Genomic DNA, 22854 nt, shown 5'->3' on the forward strand with positions numbered 1-22854 from the left:
AACACTAATACAGTAAAAGCCCTCGATTCAGTTGAGTGGTCCTCTTCAAGCTCCATATTTAGACCCAGAGGGCTCAATGTATTCTGGAAACAAATCCTAGAAGCTTCCCCCCTTGAGAACCATCCATCCATCCATTATCAATACCGCTTCATCCTCATTAGGGTCGCGGGGCGCTGGAGCCGATCCCAGCTGACATAGATGGACAGGCCGCCAGTCCATCCAGGGCCTTGAGAACCTATTTTTTTTTAAAGTCCCATCTCTCTTATTGTATTTGTCATAACGCTACTGGAGCATTGAGAGAAATTAAATATGAAGCAACACATCAGGTTTATCCTTTAATGGCGTTAACCATTCTTGGTCGTAGCTCCCGTAGAGGTTTACCAGCGCATTCATCCTTTGCCTCGAGGGCATGAGATGATCCCTTTGATTTGTTTTATCCTTTAACCAGAACAAAGATGTTTGAATTGCCTCTTTTGTAGTTTGAATAGCATTGAGCGCCTGTGCCACATTTAGAGTGCTTTCCCTTTTGGTTTTTATTCTTCTTTCAGTGCTTGATGTCTACATATATTTCTGTGCAGAATATAGTTGTCAACCGACTGTCAGTGACAGATGATGATTTCATTACGCTGATAACCTTTGGGTATAAAAAGATTATGATAAAGTGACAGCGTAGTGAACAATCGTTTAAAACAAGAGCACAGTCCCAATATAGAAATCATCCCAATGTGCCACCTGTTGTACCGCTCCGTCCTCAGTACCCGGGCCCGGAGTCGGCAGTGGTTCATAAAGACCACACGGCCTCGGGGTCCCGCCTCCCTCAAAGCGAAGTGACAGGCTGCAAGCGATATCCACGAGAGCTTCAGGGAGCAGAATAAATACTGTAACTGCAGACGTGTCACTGCGCATCAAATGCACGAGTCAGCACCGGCTCTGGGAGATCATTTACGAGTCGTCGTCCCCCCCCCCCCCACACACACACACTCCCCTCCCCACTTTGATGTTAAGGACAAGCCAAAAGATTTCCACAGGAGAACAGAAGAACAAGCGCTGTAGCCCCTGGACTTTTATAATTATTTATTAGCGTAACTTTGACTGAAACACGCCAAGATGTTGGAAGACAGACGATTCCAAACGTTACCTCACAACGCACGGGCGTGTTCTGGGTCAGGACCCTCGGGCGGAGAAAACCCAAATGGGGACTCGCTTCGGTTCAGATAACAAAAGCACTGTGTTAGGTTCAGGAAAAACATTGTGTTTGGGCTTTAAGTAAGTGAACAATGTAACATTAGAACTGAAAAACAAACTCCAAACATGACTTTGGGACGAGTCAAAATCGAAAAGGGCATTTGTGTTCAGTTGATATTAATCAAATTCAGTTTATTTTATATAGCCCAATATCACACATGAATGTGCCTCACCGGGCTTTACCATCAGTACATGTATTAGTTTATTTGTTTGTGTGCAAGGGTTCTGATCCAAAGAGGGGCTCAGCTTCATTCCTGACGGTCCGATGCCTTCACACAGAACGTATCGGTCTGTGTGGGAGGACACTCTAGTTTTATTGATCTACATCCCCCCAATCTGAATATTATCCTGAGCCTATAGGAACAAAATGGTTTTCCATTCAATCTATTTCTGCCATGATTCAAACAGTATGTCAATTTTATTTCGGCCATTTACTCATTACCTCGGTACCAGAACATTCTACACCAGTACCATCGAGAGTGTTCTGACAGGTTGCATCACCGTCTGGTACGGGAACTGCACCGCCCTGGAGCGTAGGGCACTACAGAGGGTGGTGCGGTCGGCACAGTACATCGTTGGAGGTGAGCTTCCCTCCATCCTGGACATATACACCAAGCGGTGCGTGGCCAGGGCCAAACGGATGATGAAAGACAATAACCACCCCGGCCATAAACTGTTCACCCTTCTACCGTCAGGCAGGCGATACCGCAGTATCAAGTGCCGCACAAACAGACTGAGGGACAGCTTCTTCAGTCAGGCCATCAGGCTGCTGAACAAGGACTGAGACCCTCATTAACACTACACACCAGAACATATTCTGTGAATATCTATGGCCATGGTGTATATTTTATTACATTGTTTATATATATATATATTGTATATATATATTGTATGTATATACATATATATATATATATAGTCTCAAAAAAAGTTTATATTTTATTACATTGTTTTATATATATATATTGCCATGATGTATATTCTATTACATTGTTTTATATATATATTGTTAATACTTTCTTCTTTTTTTTGTGTGGATATTGTATAGTTTATTCTCATTCTTATTCTTTTTTTAGTCTGCTACTGCTGTCGGGTGTTTTGCACATAAGAATTTCACGAACCGATTATACTTGTATAAAAGGGGATGTGACAATAAAAAACTTGACTTGACTTGACTTGACAACTGTAGAGATGGAGACCATCTCTGCAAGTATGTGCTCAGGCTTCGAGAAGATTCCATTCGGGGGTATTTTATCCACCCCTCCTCTGTGATCTGCTTTGCCTCCCCTGTTTGCTACATTTCATCTCAATGATGTCGAGCAGCTTTACGGTCCGCCGTCACTCTTAAGGACAATGGGATCAGGGGTCCGGCCGAGACGAGCCCCGCTCCCCCCCCTGCGCGCCCCGTGCTTATTGGCTGAAATATCGTCTCGCCATGCTACTTTTGACATGTAATCTACTGCTGGCCGCGGCGGAGAGGGAGCCGGTTCATGAATCATCCCTGGGCGCCGGCGTGTTTTATGGGCATCACGTCCCTTACCGCTAAACTATGCTGGAGTGTTCCCCCAGCCCCGGGGTCGGATGCAGAGCGGCCCAGTATGGAGCGCCGGGTGTGTTCTTTTCTGGCGCCCACCGAGCGATTTTACCATGACGCCTATTGAACCCGGGGGGGGGGGGGGGGCATCGCTGTCCCTTTGGCCAGGACATCAAGCTAAAGATAGTTTTTGAATTCCGTAACAGACACAGCTCATAATTGCACACCATTGACGTGATAGTTAACAGTACGGACCATCTGGTGTGAAAGAGGTTCAGACTTTTCTGAAATAATTTTGACTGACTCCGTTTGAAGTCTGAATATAGTGCCCCTTCTTTCGGGGTAGGGCATAAACACAGAGGCGAGCTTCAGAGCGATATTCCCTCTCCGAAGGCTTTGGGAAGCGCCGACTTGAAAAGAACCGACATAAAAGTTTCTTTTGAAAGTTCTGTAATCAAATGAGCACGCCTACTATTTTCTAGAGTATAGACAAGGGTTTGATCCTAAATACAATGTAACCTCCAAGTTGCATTGTATTTGCATATGGATATGGAAAATGTTATATAACAGGCATTGATTGTAAACTGTTCATCACGTAAATTATTATTCTCTAACTGACGTTAATCCTAGTTTGAGCCGTTTAGAAGTAAATTAAAACAAAAACAAATGTACAACCCCCATCTTCCATGATGAACACATACCGGCGATGCGCGTGGTGAGTGAGGCCAGCTGGTGATGGTCGTATCGACCCATTGTTGTCGGGTTTTACAACCCTCTTCCACTCTCCGCCAATTGGTTTGGGACGGCACTTGGCTGACCCTTCCACGCAAATGTGCAAACCTGGGATAGTGGCTGTCGGGACGGGGGTTGGAATTTGGGCAATGACGTGTCACACTCTGGTGACTTGGTCCGCCGTTGCCATAACATTGAGAGTGGCGAGAGACAAATCAATAGGCGCGAACAAACACGTTTTCGGAATGAATGAAAACTCTGCAGGATCATTTTTGCTCTCGGCGGGAAGGTCGGACCTCTATCTCTCCATATGCATTTTCATCACGGAAACAATTCAGCAACCTTTTTTTTTTAAACAAGTCCCGTATTTGAGAATTGTGTGGATCCAGGAGCCGCAATGTCGGTAAAAAAAGGGATTGTTTAATCCGAGGAAAGACGAAATACGGTGCAGTATTTCCCCTTTCCTCGCATCAAGTCTCAAATACGGGACTTGTTTCAATAAACGTAAAAAAAGAAGACCAATGTTTTTTTTTAAAGGGAATATTGTTTACTTTGTAAACCCATAATAGTTTTTTTCATTTCTCATCATTAAATTATTATTATTTGCATGAATCACGTCAAACACGGATATCAATGATGACAAATGACCACAAGGTCTACATTTTGGCCTTTCTGGGATGCAGGAGTTAAACTTAGCTTCTCTCTACTCTTGCAAATACTCGAGGGGGGGGGGGGGGGGGATTAGAGAGACCCAGAACTGTGGCGCCCGTGTTTGTCATGACAAAAGGCTTCAGTGCAATGGAGCTATTCAATTCAATTCAATTTATTTGTATATCCCAATTTCACAAATTACAACTTTGTCTCGGAGTGCTTTACAATCTGTACACATAGACATCCCTGCCCCAAAACCTCGCATCGGATCAGGAAAAACTCCCAAATAACCCTTCAGGGGGAAAAAAAGGGAAGAAACCTTCAGGAGAGCTATTCATCTTTCCCCTGGTTACATAAAGTTTTCATGGCAACGCGTTCTCACTGCCTAGTCACAGAGCGGGTTTTTTTCACTTTCAACAGCGCTGCGTGTCAGTCACCCTGGCCCAGTTCTGTTGAGTCTGAATCAGCTTCCATTCTGTTTGAATGGCAGATGGTTCACACACAAGGGCTGATTTGATAGAACACGGCTCGCGATGGCGAATCACAGCACAGGGCTTACGTCAGAGAGAAAAACCAGCGCTTTATAACAGCTCTCCTCACAACATTATGGAGGAGGTATTAGTCACATTGCTTCCTTATGTCATTCTCTCACGTGTAAATAGGCTTATTACCAATACCTAATGCATTAAATAAATGCCTAAATGGAACAATTTTACCCCAGCCTGTTCATATCCCTTTCTCATCCCCTCTCTTCATTACGTGTTTTTGTATTTATTTTTTATTCTTTTTTGTCCATAAAATAAACAACGAGGTTCTCCTGTGGGATGAAAAGGAGACTGAACGGTGTTGTAGTCGGACTCCAGAACGTGTCTGTGGGACTAAGCAACTCCCACTGAAGCCAGTAATTAAATTAGTTTTACCACATAGAACCTTCTGTAGGAGGGTAATGAAATAATAACCAATCCCCAGTCGGATTATTCCGCACAGTTCGTCTCATTCCTGATGTCATTAGCAAATACGTTTTGTTTTCGTGTCCAGGTGGACATGAGCAACACCTGCAATGATCTATTAGAACTAGTTGTGAGAAAATCAACCCATGTGATTGTAATCCTCAACGGGTTTCCTTAGTCAAACTACACAGCAGGATTCCCAACAGTGTCTTTAGCATGCTGTACTTCCCATTGTACTCGTCAGGGTTCATGCACACATTGAACAATGGACTTCCAGGACTTTAAACCAAATTTCCATGACCAAAGATTTGGTGAAATCTCGGTGCATACATGAAAAAGTGAGAACATTTATTATTTAAACTAACAATGAGAATTCCAAAGCATACAGTATATACTGTGTACATTTATATATGAAAATAATACATTTCATTGACTTTTCCAAAACTTTTGGGATTTTATTTTTTTCCAATGACTTTTCCAGGCATGGAAATAACCATTTATGAACTAAAAACTTTTCTAAGTTTTCAATGACTGTACGACCATGACTCGTGCAGCTTCAATCAAGTTGAGACCAGGATAAGCTGAAGTGCAAAACACGTGGCACCCAAAAAAATATGATGTAGCGCAGCAGATGATGGCCCCTTTTAAAAAATTTAAAAACATAATTCCCATTTCTGGAGCCCCGTCAACACATTTTCCGTGTGCAGTGATGTGCACCAATAATTTTAATTTGGAAGATAAAGATGCACTGTGTAATCATATGTGCAGTTACAAAATAATGTTGCGGCTGAATAAAAGATAAGAATATGGCATATATGTATGAATAATTATTTTTTGTTTGCTTGTCATTTTGATAACGTTGAATTGAAGCAATTATTTGGGCCGTGTTCTGAAATGCAACGAGAGAATCAGCAAGCAGATTGTGGATATTGAATTATTCTCTAAAAACTACTCAAACATTGTCATCGTTTTCAACATGTTGGATAAGACGTTGTTGACGGCTGCCAGAAACAGGACGCACAACCAAGACCCACTTCCCTTCCTTCTCGACAGGCAACATTCACGTAAGTCGTTAGTCATGTGACTCACAACGTACTTACTTATTTTTAGTTATGCAGCCCGTACTGCTGCTGGGATTTTTCCTCCTCCGTAGAGTAATGAATAACAGCTTTAATGATGTATGATGATTGCAGCACAAAGTTGTTTGTTTTTTGTAGCATTTTTCTGTGAGCAGAAAACCATATCCATTAGTCATTTAGAAAAGCTGAAGCACACAAAAAAATTATTTTCAGAATATGTAAATAATGTTTTGGGTATAGTACGATACAAATTCAAATTCCTTATGTGAAAACATTTTCCACCCCTGTCTAGTGGTTGCTAGTTTGAATCCAACTCTCCAGGCTGTGATTCAGAGATGTTCCCAGGGGTCTGATAATGTGATTCTGTGGTCCCCATGCAGAGCTACAGGGAGCAGAAAGTGGTGTCTGTACAGTATTAACATCAAACCTCTTCCATGGAGGTGGGCTGCTCTGCCGATCTTTCCTCACAGCCACATGTCTATCTAACGTACTTCGGTTGTTTGGACGACCGCTGTTGTGTGTGCGTCATCGATTAGAAGCTGTAATTGGAACAACCACACACGGTTTCTCCTGCCTTCCGATTTAATAAACCAAAAGACCTGCCTAGACCCTATCGATCCACAAGTCAGTCCGAATGGTGGAAAAAAATTACAAAAATGGTATAATTTATTGAAGACTTTACGAGTGTTATGGGCTGGAGTGCGGTTGGACTATTGGATCAGCCAATAGATGCAACATTGTGTATTAATGCATGGTGTAACTTGGATTTGAGCCGCTACTCCTTCGCGTCGAAAGCAGTCAGCTGAGGTGGTTCGGGCATCTGATTCGGATGCCTCCTGGACGCCTCCCATTAGAGGTTTTCCAGGTTCGTCTAACTAGGAGGAGACCCCGGGGAACACCCAGGACACGCTGGAGGGATTACATCTCCAAACTGGCTTGGGAACGACTCGGGATCCCCCAGAATGAGCTGGAAAATGTTGGGTCTGCTGCCCTCGTGACCCGACCCCGGATTAAGCGGATGAGAATGGATGGATGGATGGATGGATGGTATAACCTCCCGCCATCTTACCTGTGTACTGTTTGGAGTCTCCACTCATAGCAGCGGGTTGACAGCTGTCCAAAAGGACAAAATGGAGAAGGAAAGCTGTCCTTTATTTGAACATATGGGTCAACTTAAACTAGAATATGTAGTGAAATTAAATAACCAAGTAACGTACCAGCTGAGTTCCAAGTCAAAGTTATTGCTGATCATTGGCTCTCAGCCGCGATGATCTGTTAAAACTAGCGAGCATTGTCTCAATGTTAGCTCAGCTAACGTGACTAAGAGGGGATAAAAAAAGGTGGAGTCAAATCCACACACGAGTGAATCACCCGGCGCTCAATCAGCCGAGAGGTCGCATTCAACGTTCCAGCTAACGAAGCCGAAATAGCCCCCTGAAACCTGCAATCAGTCGTCATGTCTCAACATCGCTTGTTGGCGGCTAACCTCGTGTTCATGACGTGATTTCCTTTCGGTAGAGCGAATAATGTTTGATCCGGTAAGAGAAACCCATCGGAGAAAGGCGGTTGGACTCCAGCTGTTTAAATCAAGCTTGCAAGGTTTGCATTATTCCTGTAATTTCTCGCAATCATCAATGTAAAGCTAATGGCTAATGTCCACGATGTGACCTCGTGATCAAAGAGAAGGACACACGTCATGAGTCCTCCATTAGTTCTGCTGAAAAAATCAGCCTTTACAAGTAAAATACTTGATCAGCTTAAAGCTGTTATGGGAGGTGAGTGTTGTGGAGGACCCAAACGCACGCAACACAGTAGCTTCAGAATTAAAGTCAGGATTTTATTGACCTGAATGCACAAAACCAAAAAACAAGAAACAAACAAATCTCATCACGGGGAAAACTGGCAGTCTCACTCCAGAGTCGGAAGGGCAACTCAACCGCTCTCTGCTGATCCGGCGTCGGGAGGGCAACTCCACCGAGCCTGTGCGCTGCTACTGAACCAAGGGGGCACTTGACTGGTTTTACCGGAACGACCTGACAGCGCACCAGAGAAAGACATGGTCCCTATAACCACTGCTGGTGATTACCAGAAACTCATCACAGCTGGTCCAGCGGAAGCGGGCGTGGCAGTGGGCGGAAACCGGTGGTGGATACTGAAGATCGACAACACAACACAGACTAAATTAGTAGTTATGTACACTACCGTTCAAAAGTTTGGGATCACTTAGAAATGACTTTATTTTTCAAAGAAAAGCACTGTTTTTTCAATAAAGATAACATTAAATTCATCAGAAATACACTCTCTACATTGTTAATGTGGTAAATGACTATTCTAGGTGGAAACGTCTGGTTTCTAATGAAATATCTCCATAGGTGTATAGAGGCCCATTTCCATCAACTATCACTCCAGTGTTCTAATGGTACATTGTGTTTGCTAATCGCCTTAGAAGACTAATGTCTGATTAGAAAACCCGTGCAATTATGTTAGCACAGCTGAAAACAGTTATGCTGGTGATATAAGCTATACAACTGGCCTTCCTTTGAGCTTGAAGTTTGTAGAACAAAATTAATATTTCAAATATTAATCATTATTTCTAACCTTGTCAATGTCTTGACTATATTTTATATTCATTTGATAAATAAAAGTGTGATTTTTCATGGAAGACACGAAATTGTCTGGGTGATCCCAAACTTTTGAACGGTAGTGTAGTTATTAACAACCTATTAAATAGCTAAATTCTGGGATTCAGTCTTTATACCCAATGTGAATCATAGATTTTTTTTTCCGTGGCACGCATGAAAAGATCTCGGTGGAACCGTTCAGTCGTTATTCGATGGAAAATCGAATTTTAATGGGGTTTCGAGCATCTAACATAAAGCTACACTCACAGGAGCAAGACGCATTCAGATTGTGCATTTATATGAAATTGCGTCTTAATTGACCTTCATTTTCATATTCAACAAAGTGCAATCAAGCTGAAACTAAGAATCTAACACTCAACACTACCATTTTGTCTCTTTCTTAGACATGGCCGCGTGTAAGTTTCTATTTTATTTTAAAGCCTTTTTAATGCATTACATTTCCCTTTTTACTTATTTAGAAACCAGAAAATGTGTATGGTTCTATTTCCCTTCATAACATGCTATTCATCCGTGCATAGCAGATTCAAAACCGGCTACTTGTATTTGAGAATACAGATTCTAAATGTTGAATTAATACTGCATGGGACTATTATATGTTCTTCCCACACATGCCGTCTCCATCACTTTGCACCATGTTGCCAAAGTCTTTCCTCCTTCAACGTTCAGATGCACGACATTGGTCCAAGGTTATTCTTGTTTACCTGTCATTGTTTGGTCTATCTGTCGATTAGTGTTCCAGAAGTCTTGTTTTGTCCACCACGCAATGGTATTGAGTTTATAGAGTATGAAAACCAGAAAGTATGAGAACCAATACATTTGACACCAGTATGATTAATTTCAGTCTCTGTTTAGAATAAAGGAATATACTGTTGACTTTTACCCTGGCTGGGCACATCTGACCTATATCTGCAAGTTGAAGTTGGATGTGTTCAGTTTCTTTCGGTACATATCAAGACATTAATATAATGATTTATCCTCATAACATTTTTTTTTTATTATTTCTTATAAACCCTGGTTATTTAATGTTGTTGAAAAGATAATATGAAGAAAGTTTCCTCTTTCTTTCATATGATATTGACAGTGAGTACTGGTCATTTATACCCCTGTTGTCTGTCTATCAGAGGGTTAAACTACTATTTCTTCATCTTCCATAGGAACTAACTATCTTCTGAAAACAGTTTAATGAAAATAACTTCATTTGTGTTTAACATAATAACTCAAACTAAACACATCATATGAATATTCTAGGCTCAATGAATATCAATCATATAAATGAAAGAGAACAATTTTGTGGAAAAGCTCAAACAAAGCACATTTAAGGCGATGGCGTCTTTAAAGCACATTGACTATATACATTACAGAAACATAGCCTATTGTTTAACACTATAATACACTACGACTTTAAATCCATACTAGTACTAATATTGTTTCAGCCAGAAAAAAGAAAAAAAAGATCTTATCACAAACATCATGGTGCCCACTTTCCAAGCTCTCTGCCGAACACCCATCCCCCTGTAACTCCAATTCAAACATGGAGGACATGCATGTTACATAACCCCAGGCCGCAGGTCTTTAAGTAAATACTGCTCACATATTCTCTTTTAATAAACAGTTGAGCATTTGAAGTTAAGTGAAAAAAGCTGAATCATTTGAGGCTCAAAGAGAACATGAACATGCACATCAACGCAGCTGCTGCGAGCCTTTAATTAAACCCTCTCGTCTTTCGTCTTATTTAAATGCTCATGCGTTAAGGTTCTCAACAAAAATACACACTGCAAATCCTGGTAAACACAATAAACAAAGAATATCATCACCAAAGGACATAGGTTACAGGTGTTTAAATTTTTTTACAGCAATGAAGAAATTGTTAAATTCGGCAAATTTAACCTCGCGATACATTTAGTTATTTAGTGATTTCTGCAGTTATTCTTTTATAGACGGACATCTTGTACAAAGACCAATATCTGTGTATTAATTTCCAGTGTAAGATCGTTCAGCGGTTCCCAACAACGGGGCGCAGGTTAAATCTGAGGGATCACGGCATGATTACCAGAAGAGGAGGCAGTAATAGAACGCAGGACTTTTTAAACATGTTCTTATAATATAGCAGATGGAGAGCTAGGGATGGGTATCGTTTGGGTTTTTTCCAATACCGGTGCTAATCCGGTACTTTTTAAACGATACCGGTGCCTAAACGGTGCCTGAACCGATACTTCGGACAGAAAAAAAAGAAGCACAAAACGACGATTGACAATGACGACATTAAAAACCTCTTCGGCCATATTCCCTGTAAAAGCCGTTCTCATGGAGCGCTGACAACAAGTGGATATCAGCTAGCGCTAGCTACGAGCTAGCTTAAACATGGTTATAATGGCTAATTTATTATTTGTTGGCCTACTTTTATGAATGCAAGACGTGCAATCAACGTTACGGTACTAATCTGAGCCATATTGGCACCGGTTTCCGGTACCCAGCCCTATGGACAGTGGCACTATGCTGTAAACCATGATGCTCTTAGTACCCCTCCAGCATCAGTTTTCGCAGTAAACGCCACATATTTAGTTGGATAAATTCAGGAAAAGGGTAAGTTAAGTGGCTCGGGGTAAGTAAAGTTTCATCGTAGACATGAACAGAGGTGCAAGGTTCCCTTTAATGCTCTCTTGTCACAGTTCAGCTCCACCCCCTCCTCGCTATATTTTTCAGTCACGCCCACCTCGTTAGTCCAACTCCCTTCACCTGTTCACTCACCTGCCTCTAATCACTAATCAAGTCCCTATTTAGGCTCCTCCCTTCCAGACACACCCTCCCAGATTATTCTTCATTTTTTCATGTCAGACTTTCCAGCACTTGTTCACAGACCGACCTCCTCTTGCGTGTCCTTGTTTAACCCGCTAGCCCGACTCCCGGGGAACCTACCAGCCTTCTGTTACATCATTACTCTGCCTGCTGTTTCCAGAGCTTTAAATAAAAGGTCAAAGATCCCTGGAATCGTGTGTGCATTTGGGTCCAGATACAAACCGTTACCTCTATATACCATGGAAGCTCCTTCTTTCCCATGATCTTTTCTACTGTTTCTAGGCTCTGTGTTCTCTTGGTCTCAGGTCTTGTCCCATGTAGGTCTTCGTTTTTCTCAATGTCAGCTGCACTGGCCTCAATACATCACAGGCCGTCAAGCACCTGTTATTAAGGCTGCAGTACCCAGCACTGTGTGAGGCAGCAGTGGAACTAACGCAGTTTATTTTTCACATGTAAATCACAAATCTAATGTTTGGATGTGGTCTGTTGACGTGCGAGAGATTAGTCAGGGGAGAGTAGGTGTTCCCCTTTGTCATGAGCCATCATCCATTTCCTGTGAGCTCAAAACTCCAACAGCAGCATTTTCACGTTACCCGGTGACCATGTTTTAATCACAAGCACTGTCACTCGATTGGAGAAACTTCCCGTGGCTGTGTAAAGTTTGAGCTTGCAAAGTAATTGAATTTGGGCCATAATTAAAAAGTGCAAGGAGCCATGTGATCCTTCCCCCCCCCCCCCCCCCTATGCCTTTCATCTTTGTAATAGCGTAGCAGTTTATGTCTGAGGAGCAAAGGTTTCATCGCTGAAATTAGTCATTTGTAGTGGTCCTCTGTGCTTTATGTGCCATGTAAGATACAGCAGCAGCCTTATTAAATTAGATGTGTAGTTTAATTTGACGGGGACAAGAGGAAAACATAAATTAGTTGAGCTGGCAAAGGCGACGGGCAGCAGAAACTGTATTTATGACATTTAATTGGAGTATGAGTTTAATCTGAAGACTATAGTATAGTATCAAAGCCAGTTCTTCATGTGAACAAAATGGTACGTTCCAATATTTATAGAGCTACTTACTCTTCCTTCCAATACTAGCAGGGTTAACATTTCCATTGCTGCTGGAAGCCCGGAGCCCTGTTATTTCCCACCTCACTATCGCAGAGATATTTCAGTCGGCACTAGATCATTAGAGAGCACTGCAACTGTAGAGTCTAAATTATTCATAACACTGGTGGTGTGGAGAGGATAGCACAGACTCCGAGAGCCAACGAGAGGTATTAAGCATGATGGAGGGAAGAAGCAATGGAACAGATTGCACAGATAATGGAGTGAACTATAGGAAATGCAATTGGATGTTAAAGGGGGGGAAAGATTGAGAGAGTAAGCAGCTACAGTGATGGATAGCACTGAAACTGGAATAGCCGTCGACTTGGTGCACGTCTCTCTTCTGACGTTGGTCGGGAGGACGGTGCACTGCTGACTGTTTGTGAGCGGGCGATGTGTGAAGATGCTCCTGCTGCACTCTGTGTAAGTAGCGGTGAATCAGCAGAGGGGGGCGGGGGGGATGTTGAGTCAACTGGGCTGTTGCCTTCAAAATTAAGCAAAGTGTATTTTTGGGGTTGTCACTTTTAGGTGCCTCGCCCCTTTTATTTCAAAACCTCAATAGTCCAATTCAACAAAAGCCCATTTTTCCCGTAGCCCTAAAACGGACTCCCACTCTTTACGGCAAAGGAACTGAAGCAGAATCTATAAAGGCGGAAGGACTGGCCAATCAGAGGAAGAGGATGTATTTTAAGTAGGGCTGTCAATCGATTAAAAAATTAACTAATTAATCGCACATTTTGAAATTAATTAATCGCGATTAAAAGTGTTTTCTTTTTCTTTTTAAAGACAAAACTTCACACAGAGCTGTGTTTTCAAAGAGGTTCCTACCTATAAAGTGCCAGTGAGGTATTTAATATTGTGGATGATGAATTGTTTCTTCAGTGAAACATCCAGATTAGTAAAAAAATATATATATTTGAGACCCCATTGGTCCTGTCATCTTTAACACTGAACAGCAGCAGAACCAGTGGCCTTGGTAAACTGACTGACATTCACATATGTCACGTTAACCCTCTGGAGGCTGGGCTCATTTTCTCCATTTTACAAAAAAATTTAAATTCACCTTTTAACCCTCCTATTACCTTTGGGATCAATTTGACCCCATTTAATGTTTAACGTCTCTAAAATAATGATTAACATTATTATTTTTGCTTCCTATTTCATGACTTTTCCTAATTTATTTGGGACAATGGGGGAAACATAAAATGAACATGATGATATATTTTCAATGTCCTGTACACAACTCAATTTGACCCCAGGCTGTTTTTTACTATGTAAAACATATAAGGAATATCAACATTTTTATTTATTTAAAGGTCTATTTAGGTAGTCAACAAACAAACAAAAAGTACCCGACACTTAAACTTGGGAAACAATATTAATTTTCTGGAGGTTTTAATTGCTGTGGTCAAAAAGGGTTAAAGATGTTAGTAAATTTGAAGGTAACAGGAGGGTTAAAGGCGTTTTCATATGACACATACCCATGTGTTATACATCAAACATTCCAGAACAATCTCAGCTCTCTATATATTGAGGCACATTGTCCTCGCGCCGTGTTCTCTGGTTCTTTGACTGACAGGCTGCTAAATGAGCCTCACCTGTGAGGTGGGAGGTCCTTGTGATTTACTGAGTGTTCATTGGTTGTTTCTTTCGCAAAATGTTTACAGACAAACGGATTGACCAATCACGGTGAAGGTTTCGTGTGACGAGTTCTTTCCGCGCTGCGTCACCCGACACGTCGCCCCTCCGTTCCTCTGTGTATCAGAGGTTTAGACGGGAGGAAGGAGGAGCAGGAGGAAACCCGACTGATTCATCCACGAGTTAAACTGATTTATGCTCCTTATTTTCGCGGAGAAATAATTGTTTTAAAAATGGAAACAGTGTTAAACCGTACTGCCGCGGTTTGACACTCAGAGGAGTGCAAAAACTTCAACGAACACCGGAAGTAAACAAAGTTGCGTTAAAATATTTTAGTGCGTTAACGCGGCCAAATTAATCGCATAGATTAACGCGTTAACGCGGACAGCCCTAATTTTAAGAGTTATGGGCCTTCGGAACAACGGGGGTACGTTTTTTGGGGGATAAAAGGCTGTCTAACAAATGGGACATTTGTCGGGCTATGAAGCGTTGAAGCGATAGCCATTCATTTCCACTTCAATTACTTCCATTTACTCTCAGAAGCTCTTTATTGTCGAGTTTTGGGCCAAGCATAACATCAATAGAGCAAAGTATTTGGTCACCATATGCTAGCACATAGCTAATTGGTCAATTAGCCTGCTGCTCAAAGTGCATAGCATGCTAAATAAAGCTAATACAATGAACTACTTCTACTGGTCATGGGTTGTGTGCAACAGTTGGCGAAGCTTCACATGTTTCTTTTACTCTTCTTTAGGGTTACTGTCCCGAGTGTTGGCTCTTTGGAAACAATTAAACCACCTGGGTTGGCCGCCAGTATTTCAGATAAGCTTATTTATCACTGGAGGAGTCGGTAAAGCCCCATTGTGAGACGCTGAGACGGCTGTTAGAGAACTTCAGCTGGGTTATCTTGTAGCCCCCTGTACTCTGATAACACGCATGGGGTGTCTCACCAGAGCCCCCACACACACACCTTTCACAAGCTGAAAAAGGGGTCTTATCTTGACTGGGTAATGATCTTGCCTCTCGTATGGGAGACGAGGCGCTCCACAGACTTCTGAGGATGATGCTGACGGGTGTTATCAGAGAACGGGAGTTACAGGATAAATAACGTCAGGCTATCTCTTTTGGAGTTGGTTCACGAGTAGAAAGATAACGCTCTGTAAATTGACCCAGTCCGGCCAGTCGTGACGGAGCACTGAGAAACCCGCCACCCCCCTCAGTATGGACGCATGCAAAACAACGTGACATCTAAATGGACTTGTGTGTGTGTGAACTGAAATGTACTGAAGTTGGAGAGAGAAGGATGTGTTCATAAGATCTGATCAATTTATTGCTACATTACAAATGGACACTCTTCAACAAACTTCCACGAAGCCAGCTGGCCGTGCAGAATCAAACAGAATGTAACATTTGTTTATTTGTTTAATCAATGTTGCAGGCCCACTCGCCGCCGGGCCAACGGTAAAACCTCCAGATGGCCAGACTGACCCTGGATCTTGAGGTTCTTCTCTCTCCCCCGGTAGCACGATTAAATGCTGCCTTTTTTATTATGCCGTCGTTACCGAAGCCGGCAAAAACCTGGCGAGGGATGTCAAGGGTGCAGATGGGCAGTCGGCGGAAGCAGCCTGCCAATCAGCAGTGAGCGGCGCCATGCTGGATCCTGTGCCATCAGCCTTCTTGGGACTACCTCTTGTCACTGCTGCTCTCTCTTTTTTTTTCTTTTCACTTGGCTCAATTAATTTCAATCTATTTTTTTTTATTCCCAACGTGTTGTCGGTGCTTCTTCCTCTTTCAGAGATTCAAGGAGAATTCGTTGTCATTATTGCGCAACAGAATGCAGTCGAAGCCCATTTGCTCCACAAGAAAAAAAAGCCTTTCTTGCATCGGGAGAATTTTGAGATGCAGCAACAAAAGCATTATTTGGGCAATATAGCCGACGTCTTAACATCGGGCATCACCGACGAGCACTAGTCCTCCTCCTGTCGTCCCACCGGAGTCCTGTGGTCCGCCAGTCGAGCTTCACAGCGGAGGCAGGCCTCCGTAAAGATGGGGGCGCAAACAGCCATCGGCCTCCCACTAATGCCGAGACATCAAGGTCATCTATATCCATCATTCTTGGCGTAGCCTTTACGGCTCACTTCTTAATTTCTCTAATGAAGAATGTCATTGCCTCCGATCCGAGCCCTCGCGGGCCAAGCCAATACAGCGTCAGCTTGACCTCTATTAATACGGAGCAGGAATCTACTCGGAGTGAAGTTCAGCGTTCCAATATCACGAGCATCTGCGTGAGGATATTTCCACCCAGTTTGTATGCGTCACAGTGCTAGGATTAGATGTGTGGGTGCTCCAAGCTGTAGATACGCAAACAAATATGAAAGAGAATTTTTCTTTACGTGCCGTGAAGGTCGTATTTTAGTCTGTAGCAACTTGACAAATTGGGGTCGGTGCCGAGTTCTTTGAACACCTTTCAGGGCTTTTCCTTTTCATGTTCCCCTCACTTTGTCAGGCTGCATTTGAAGTAAAAACAATTGCAATCTGCTTAGTCTGGGCTCTTTCTATTGATACATGATCCAGGTTTTCAGAATTGTGCTCTATTATTTCGGTGTACACTCGAGAGAAAACGGCAACATTTTTTTGAGTGAATGCTTCAATGGCAATACAGCATATATATATTTATTGCAGTACTTTCATCAAGGGGCCATAGGCTCCTATCGCGATGGATAGTGACTAATCAGGCGCATATATATGTTTGTGTATATACTGTATATATATGTGTGTGTGTGTATGTTTGTATGTGTGCGTATATATATTATATATATATATATATATCTATCAACAACATAAGAGTGAGCTTTTGTTTTTATAAAATGGGCATCAAGTATAGACATAAAGGTTTTAGATGCGTTTCAATTTTAGTAGTTTTTAATGCAAATTCATTGATTATAAAATGGACATTTATGGGCTGGCTGCAAATACACTATTTAAAAAAAACATTTGTGTAGAACCTTTTTACTTTGCAAAAATTGTTTGGTATGTTGATATTTCTTCGAAATAAATGTTTCTCAGTTTGGACCAACGTGAGAAAAAAGTCTTTAAAGCTTATTTAATACACTTTGGCTGAACTAAGACTGAATTCTGCCGAAAACGTGTCCCTAATGGGAGTCTACCCTCATCATTCTTGCTAAATTCTGTCGGAACAGATTTTGCCTTCAACAGATAGCGTTCATATGTGTCCCGCTCAGTTTGGGGCGATGGCACTCAGTCAGCCCGAGCCACGTCGGGCTGTTGAATCTAATCTGCACTTGTCTTGACATATTGGCGTACGTCTGTTGTGCATTATGCCGTTTGACAGTCAGAAATCGATGCGGCTTCAGTAGAGATCCCGATCCAGTTGCAAATCTCGGCAGCCCCCCCCCCCCCCCCCCGCAAACACATTCCATGTCCTTAACCCCGGCCACCTCAATGGAAACAAGTTGAATGCATCATTTTCAATAAATTTCATCTCCCCGCCCCCCACACACACCAATGAAAAAAAACACACTTTGAATCAAAAACAGCCGGCGTGATCAAAAGCGATGGCAACGGCTCTTGAGGGGTGAAAAATGTCATTACCATGTAAAGCAGTTTCTGTTTCCATCCTAACCCTTCCTTCAGTTTTACTGCAGATGCATCGACAGGTTACTTGGACTTCTCTGAATTTGAAAAGCTTGTTGAAGTTGTGAGGTTTTTGTCTCATTATACATTTGTCTGGAACAAGGAGGAGTTGAAGAAGTCCCATTACCCAGGGCTATTTGCTGTTCTTCCTCCAGCTCTGTGAACCCCTGCTGTGTTTGTTTGGGATTGTCGTGATTTCATTTCTAGGCACAATTCCACAGCCACATCTTAAAACTAATTAACTTTGGCATTTTCACATTTGTTTTGATTTTGAACTAATTACCGACAAAATGTCACATTGGCGCTTCTCGCTCTGCCCGTGTGAGAACTCTGTGGTGTCACGTGTGTCTGTAGTGCAGCATTGGGAGTCTTTGAGGTGCGAGTCCTAAACCGATTTACATTCAGATGGGTTCCAGAGACACGCGGTCGGCTCTGTGCGCAGCACAAATATGAACAACTCGAGCAGTCTGAGCAAAATGCGACCAACAGTGCTGCGACCTTTGGACCAAACGCTGCGCTGCCTGCAGGACCGGCTCAACCGCCGCTACACGGCGACCTTTATGTACGACAGCGCCCCCTCAAGGTTGAAGTGGAACTCGACTTAAATCATTTTTCAATTCAATTTCTAAACCGTGTTGGGAAAACTAACCAACCACAACAACATATGACATCACTGAAGCAGAGCCAGCGGACACACAATGAAGACACTTTATTGTTCTGAGAGCCGTCTTTTAATTCCACCGTAAGTTTTCTGTATAAACATAATAAAGAAGTTATCAAACGATGTGTTCCTATGCACACACCAGCCAGCCAGCCAGCCAAAGTGAGTACGATCCCCCAGTGTTGGCCGACCACAGGTGTGCAGAGCCACTTCCTGTCTGAACCTCACATCCCTCCTCAACCTGCTGGGCCAATAGCTGAAGAGCAACATACAGCAACACTAATGGTGGGAGATATGAACGTTGGTGTTTCTTCTTTGAGAAGAAAGATTTTATTTTTGCTACAAATAACCTACAAGTTGTTGTTAAAGTGTTGCTTGTCTCACGTATGAGGGCCTTTTTATTAAATGCAGCGCCTCATCCCAAACAACTTCATCCTGTACCGAATTCTTAATGCCAACCTGAGAATGTGAAGAAGAAAAGCTCGTGAGGGGCGTCTGTTTTTTGCACGCCTAAACACGTCCGTCTAGAAATAGGTTTGGGGTTTGCTGCTTGAGGATTGGGATTAGCTGCAGACTGATCTGGTCTACGGGAAACTATTTAATCTCTTTAGGTGTTTTAAAAAATAGATTAAAGGAGTTGGAGTTGGTTACATTGAAAATGCGGAAGGTTATGTTTTGATCGCCGTGTATTTATTTATTTGTATGCGTGTTCCTCGCATAACTCAACAAGTTTTAAACCGAATCGCATGAAATTTGGTGGGATGATTGGTTATTATCCGGGGACCATTTGATTAGATTTTGGGATCGATCGGGTCAAAGGTCAAGGTCATGAAAAGGTCAAATCTTCATTTTACCATAGTCAATTTTTATCCAATTGGCATTCAACTAATGCCAAAATGTTCATAATTCAATGCCCAATCTTGTGATATGCGAAGGTATGCGCTCTACCGAGTGCCCGTTCTAGTTGTAGATGTTTTCTTTGACGGAGGTGTGTGCACCTGTGTGAACTGGGTTATGATCACTGGAGTCTTAGTTTTGGTTTTATTCATGCTGTGATCTAAAAAATTGTCTTTCTTTTTTTATATTGTCTGTCGCTGTGTTATGTTGTACTGTCTGAAACTTTGTGTGATGTGCTGCTGCTGCCTCGGCCAGGACTCTCTTGTAAAGGAGATGTTTAATCTCAATGAGGCATTTTCTGGTTAAATACATTTAAAATAAATAAAATAAGCACACGTAATGCGAGGTGGTCTCACACCAGCTTCACGCGGCCTCACAGGGCAACATTACCACTGTGAGTGCATTGTTTGTCCTGATGGATGAGAGCTCAAGCTAATGCAAACCAGACCCCACAAGACGAATACGCCCTAATGCGGTTAAGATACAAGCATCCTACGTGCTCACGGAGAAAAACACACACACACAATGCAAATTAAAAGCGCAACATTAACCAGAGCGCAGCACTCAGGGGCCATATGAATAGCATTATGAAGAGAGAATTGGCAATTGGCAGCAAAGATTAGTTGGCTGGAGCCGTTTTGTTTTTCCGAGGTGGAAAACAAACCTTCCCGTCATGGGAGACGCGTTCACCAAACAGCAGTCGGAAAACAAACAAAGATCGGGTGATTTTTGTAATAACCAAAAGGCCGTTATGACACGCAGGACCGCAGGGAGAATTATTAGCATCCGTAATCGGATTTGTCATGAATATCAAGTTCCCGCATGAAGAGTCTTTATCATTTGTTTTCACTTTATTTGTTTACATCAAGAAGCGCAGTGCCTTTCATGGCGTACCACTGATTAGGTTTAAATGTTTGAGCGATGTGCTCTGGCAGCTCGGCTCTGAGCCGCCGCTCAGTTAATCAGTCCAGAGCGAGAGAGAGAGCGAGAGAGAGAGAGAGAGAATCATGTGTATTCAACGCCAAGCACGAGTTCCTGTGTTTACATACGAACATGAAAGACTTTGCCCTGAGCTTCCATCGTCTTCCATATTCATACAGATTTAAATGGTGCGTACCATGTTCATGTACTTAGGGTTTCAACTGAAACATGTGTGCATGCTTCAATGTTTCAGAAAAGGCATCTGAACATACCTGTATGAACTCTGTCTGAAAAGCTCTGTTTTAGCACCTGTCTCTTTAAGAAGAAAAAAACGCCCAGTAAGCTCTGATTGGTCGGCATTTCCGATATTCCCCGATCTCCCCCCCCCCCCACCCTCCTCACGAAACTAGCGAATGAAAAGCTGTGACATCACAGTGTTGGAGGCTCAGTTTATAACTTCAGATATTATATGTGTGGATTGACCTTTTGTACTTTCCCAGTATTTAAACAGCACCTGGACCGCATCATCAAATAAAACACACAAATCTCACTTTCTATAATGGTGGACTTGAAAGAATAAATGTGGTCGCAGTTCATGTACTGGCATCGCTTATGCAGAGGCAGACGAGCATTCCTGCGTAAAAGACATCATCATCATCATCGCGCTGAGAACGGCCTTTTCTGAACGTTGGCCCTCTGCTCAGCTCGGGCTGAGTTCAGCGCGACCACGTGAATACGACTCAGTCAGCAAAATTATTTCAAGGTTATCAAAAAAACAGCGACAGCTGTTATCCGGGGCTTCGTTTCCTTTTTCTAATATGGGATGTGGCACGGAGCGCTGTGCTTTAACACCGCTTCCCAGCTGGTCAACACCTCCCTCCCCAGCGGGTGTGAGAGGGCGAGGGAGGGAGCAGGGTTTAGCGGGAGGCGGCGAGGGCGGAGGAAAGGAGGGACGGGAGAGGAGAGCCAATACAACATTAAACAGAGTGAAAAGACACATCAGAAGGGGAGCTGGCGGAGGGAGAAATGCAAAGCGCGAGCTCGGACGTTGGGGAAATCAGAAAAGCTCAGTGGCTGTGTGTGTAGCGTGTGTGGATGTGTGTTTGCTGCACTCCTACTAACACAACTCTACCCAAACAGAGCACACAACAAACCCCCGAGATAGACACACGGTCTACCTCCCAGAGGCCTGCAGAGATGTGTGAGAATAACGTCATCGCCCGTCACCGTCACACACCAGTGACACTATTTGGTGTTCCTAACTATATCATTTCCCCTCCCGGAGAGATGGTTCAAATGTGTGCTTCTTGGGAGGGAAGGAAACTATTTTCGATATATATCAAATGCAAATATGCCAATGTCTGCCACATGTGTTGTGATCCATGCATCGAGTTTATTATGCAGGTGAAGTTTATCTTAAGAGAAAAAGGGTCTCCCAAACGGCAGAGCGTTGTGATTGTTTTGTTTAGACATTTTGAAACATAGCCGTTCGAGAAGCGTTAATAGTTTAGATTCTAGATGAACAAGGCTCGGCTAGAGCTAGTTTACTAGATTAATTAGCACTGTGCATCTGTAATTTCAATCCAACCATAATATCAATTTGGATTTTGGCTTTTGGTTTCTAATGTAGTGACCAGAAGAGGAAGACAATAACAGCCCTCACAGTGTCTCTTTATTTTCAACAACTGAAAGCTGAGCATTGCCGCGGTGGCAACGCCTCAATTCACTTAGTGAACATCATGTCACGAAGAGGACTGGAAGTTAGTGACTGAGACCATGAACTCATGTTTACAATGTGCACTGAGGTAATAAATGAAGTCAGAAGTAGGGTCATCTCCTCATAGACTTCTATAGATAGTATCTTTATGAGCAGAGAAGTTTCCTGCTGTCCATTAGAAAGAATGCAGGTTAACGGCTCTATTCAGACGCAGAGGTTGCCCTTTAATCGTGATGTTTTTTGTTGTTGTTGTTGTTGCCAAAGACAGCTGCATGAAGCAGGATTGACGAGAGCAACGAGACTGAAACATGTTATGTAGAGAGCAGAGTTTTCAAATGTCCTCACCTTCCTAAATAGTCATTTTTACAGGTTTTTCAGAAAACACAAACAACGTCTATACATGATATTTTACTACAGGGGTAGAATCAGATGAAGTGTTCAACTGAGGATGTAGGCGATTTTACCAGAGGTGGCCAGTATCACGAGGAGATGATTTAGGCAACAACAACAAATATTTTTTGTCAAAAAATGACTGTCTGCTGCTGTGAATCCTCCACAAGTTGCCTTTTTTTAAATGTATTTTTTACCTGAGATGTTGATGTGACATAACTATTCAAACTGCAGCCTGTGAATAAATAA

At 42.6% G+C, this 22854-nt stretch overlaps 1 protein-coding gene across 1 annotated transcript in view; it reads left to right on the forward strand.

Annotated features, from left to right (window-relative positions):
- The window catches only part of LOC130202057 (ALK tyrosine kinase receptor-like), a 404628-nt gene that overhangs the window by 293134 nt on the left and 88640 nt on the right, over nt 1–22854 (forward strand).

Source organism: Pseudoliparis swirei, chromosome 11 (genome assembly GCF_029220125.1).
Source record: "Pseudoliparis swirei isolate HS2019 ecotype Mariana Trench chromosome 11, NWPU_hadal_v1, whole genome shotgun sequence".
Lineage (NCBI taxonomy): Eukaryota > Metazoa > Chordata > Actinopteri > Perciformes > Liparidae > Pseudoliparis > Pseudoliparis swirei.